This window comes from Poecilia latipinna, unplaced genomic scaffold (assembly GCF_001443285.1).
Source record: "Poecilia latipinna isolate Pla-1442-1.1 unplaced genomic scaffold, P_latipinna-1.0 Scaffold230, whole genome shotgun sequence".
In the NCBI taxonomy this organism is placed as follows: Eukaryota; Metazoa; Chordata; class Actinopteri; order Cyprinodontiformes; family Poeciliidae; genus Poecilia; species Poecilia latipinna.
Window position 1 is genome coordinate 373,614 of NW_015112846.1, and position 4,104 is coordinate 377,717.

The following is a 4,104-nucleotide window of genomic DNA, read 5'->3' on the forward strand; positions in this document are numbered from 1 at the left end:
GAGACACAGTTGAGAAGCATTTGTTTGTGGCATTACGGAAGCACACACTCCACCAACACACTGATGGAAAACGATCCCTGATTGGTGCATCTTCTCCCAAACAGTTTGATGTGCCTGGTCACAACGTGAAGTTAGAGTTGCGAGGGTTATCAGTGTATTTGTGTGAAAGGGTAAGAGGAGACCTCCATGACCACTGTGACATGCAGATGTCAAAACATTATTTTAAAAGATTAATCTCCTGCATTTTCTCTCCAGACCATTATTATCTACGTGCTAATAAATATGTTTTTTTGTGACAACATGATCAGTTAAATGTGCTATCCGTCTCCATTTCAGTTGGAACTAAACTTTGGACCTATTATTAATCCAAAAATCATATCGCTCATGTTAAAATCCACACTTTATTGGTAGTCATTAATATGAGCAGCGTTGTTCTCTTCACACCTTTGCGTACCCTCGCAGTTGACACATCCAGCAAGTTACATACAACTTAACACCTATACAAGACATTGACAGACTACACATTCACTCAGTGCCAAATTACAGCAACACAGCGGATGGCATCTCAACATAAAAACATTCTCCTCTCAAATCAGATCCTTTAGAATCAATGCGAGCTTCAAAAGAACGCATAAATTAAGAACAAAGAAAAATAATACAGAAATGAATATTTCATTTTAAAACTATCCAGCCAGTCATGCATAACTTGCTAATTGGTCTGTGTGACTAATCGCTAATTCACATCTGTTGGTGAGCAATATGCAGCAGCTTTACATTTAAGGTACAACATTTATTCTAATTGTAGGAGTTATTTTCATGGTGTCACTTATTCGCAGCTAGTTATAGGATTGTATGAGAAAAAATGAATCACTGTGAAGACATTATGAAAAGGAACAGTTTCCTCTTCTGCCTACACAAAATATTTCAGGCACACATTTCATTAGACCCAGTGAAAAAAAAAATAAAAATAAAATTATATATATGTGTGTGTGTGTGTGTGGGTGTGTGTGTGTGTGTGTGTGTGTGTGTGTGGGTGTGTGTTTGTGTGTGTGTGTGTGTGTATAGATCAGCATACAGACCCAGTCTAAAATTAAAAAATAAGTTTGAAGCTCTCCCAAATTTCAGAAACTGTAACCAGAATATTAAATATGTAGTTAAAAAGTGCATCAATAATTTCCCCATTCAATTATGCAAAGGGATTTCTGAATAAGAAACAACTACAATAAGCCTAACTTTGTGAAAAAATGTTTAGATTAGTTTCTATCTGAATGATTCAGCTCTTTTTCTCTTGTTATCAGTAGATTTACTCTGAAAACACACATTGCAATACACTTCTGAAGCAAACCAAATTCACAATTAAATGTCATTTATATTGGAGTTATCTAGAGGCAGTGGGATCCCTACAGGGAAAGCTGTACATAGCGGTGTGATTGATTTAGTAGCCGGTTAATAAAACAATTATCTTTGTTACTGTGGTCAACTTGCATTGCATAAAAAGGTAAAATAATAAATTTTTACACTAATATGTATCTGACATTGAATATTATGTTAGTTGGGAATATAAAAAAAATTCAATGAACTTTAAAACATGTTACAATTCCAGTTTGAAGAATGCCTGAAGGCAGCAAATGACTACAAACAATCAATATCACCCAAAATGCATAATACAAAGAAAATATATTTGAGTTGTATATTTTAGAAATGTGCTTGGCAAGAGCGACGCAAGAGGCTTTTTAATTAGTCTCCCAAGAGAACAATTGACTCAAAATATACTTACAAGGTTAAGAATGAACTATTCACACAGAGTAAGCAAATGTATAAATGCGATTTAGAATAGTTTGAACAATAAGAAAATACATAAAAAGAACAAAACAAGTATTACATGCAACAGTATGTAATACCATAAAATTATTAGCTAACTGGTCACTTTTACTGTCTCAAATAGAGCGCAAACTTCTTAATTTTTTTTCACAGGATGGAGCACTGAACTATTCCTGGTTACATAATTAACAAGGCCAGGAGGGCCACTCAGAGTTTACGATTCCCAGGGACGTCGCCCATCTGCTTCTGTCAGACCTCACAGTGTTACAGGCCAAACTCACTGCGGAGGACTTGCAGTATCATGTCATCTAGTCTTTTTTCACGAATTTCTTTTAAAGCTGAAAATGTTGAAGCATAATGGCAGAAAAATACAGAAATTTTATTCTACCAAACATCTGCTGTGTACTGAAGTGGAACTTCTGAATCCTTTAACATGCTATATTGATTCTGTGTGTGATTGTACAGCAATTGAGAGTTTAACTCAAACAGCAATTTGCAGTTATCCATAATTTGAAATTAATGGACACCCTACTGCCAGGTGGAATGTAATATTAACCCACAGCATGGTGCTGAGCTGGTCATCTCTCTCTGAAAGAAAAAAAAAGTACAATAAATATATTATATACATGGGTTTTGTTAATCCTCATATAGAACAAACTGTATTTGACATCAGTTCTGCAAAACAAAGGTTGCAACTAAATCCATGCTAATCAGAGATACCTAAAGTGCCATGCTGATGCAGATAGATTCTTTTTATATGATTTAGGCTACGATTTTTACCAAAGAAAATAAAAGCATCTCAACATTTTAGCACATCTGTTATGCAAAAACTTTCAAATTGATGGCTTGACAATTGAAAAGTAGAATAGCTTGGATTAACTTGATCTTCAGAGTATTATGGTTAATTATTCTTCCAATATTTCACAAGGCTATAAAAGTCTTGATAGTTTTGTGCTGTGGGGCTAAAAACATTGTTAATGCAAAATGATCGGCATTTGCATTGCCAAGGTAGCAAGGCTGGAGCCAATGTGAACTGTTAACTAATATGGAAAGTTAAAGTCAGTTGTCTGGTCAGAGATAATTTTTACAGGTTTTTCCAGCATTCATAGAAAAACACACTCACTCAGTTCATAAAGTTAATTGATATCTAACATACAATTTACGACACAGACTAAAACATGCACAAATAGCTTATTTCACCCAAGATCAATGAAAACCTGTTCACTTTAATCACAGGAATAGATGTTTCTCTAATGAATGGAGTCATTATGGGTTAAGCTAATATAATAAATTCTGTGTTAAAACCTCGTGGCATATTCATGCCATCCAAAAACCACTTGAAGCTTCTCTGGATTCCTTTTTACTTGTGACTGTGCAAAAAATAACAATCACATACAGAGAGTGCCATGTGTCTCATGTCAGCGCTACTTCAAACACGCTGTGACAATAAATAGCCAATTCTGCCAACAGAGATAGGGGGAAATCTTAAGAAGAAAATTGAGCATAAAAAAACCCTTATTAAACAGAAAAGCACTGTGGCATGTAATAGGAAAAGTACATCAGCTGGGGTAAACATACTGTGAAAAGTGTTTGTCTCATTACCTACAGCTTTCATTAAAACTCAAGAAAAAGAATTAATGCGCCATTAAGTAATCAAGGACTGACTTTCCTACTTAAAAGAGATGTCCTCTGAGGATTTCTATGTCATAGTTGGCTACACAAAACCTGTGGGCAATCACTTTCCCATGATCACTTACAAGAAGAATTCTGTAAAAAATAATAATAATAAAACATAAATAAAAATATGGGTCCTAATTTGTTGCAAAGCATTTTATATGTTGGTTTTTGGAGGAGGTGTGGTGTTGTAAAGACGTTACAAGCCGTCAGCATCTTTTCTTGAGCACTTACTGTGACTGCACTCTAAGTTTGATGGTGAAGAGGTTCTCTTTAGAGTTAATAGCTGCTCGATGCAAGGCTAGAAGAAAATAAAAAGTGGATATTTATTATTTTATGTAAAGAATACATCTCAACAGTGATATAGCAGGTTATGCAGACACTTATTCTTTAGAAAATGTTAACCCCTCGTTTCCATTTGATACTTGATAGATGGAAAAGACTGAAAACTATTGTTTTTTGTTCTTTGTCATTACCTGTGAGTTATTAAACGATTAATCAGAAATGTAGTTAGCAGTACCATCAAAATGTTGAATTCAGCCTTTCTAAAGGTTCAAAATAATCTATTTTTTTAGTTTTTTTTTTTTTTTTTTTTTTTTTTTTTTTTTT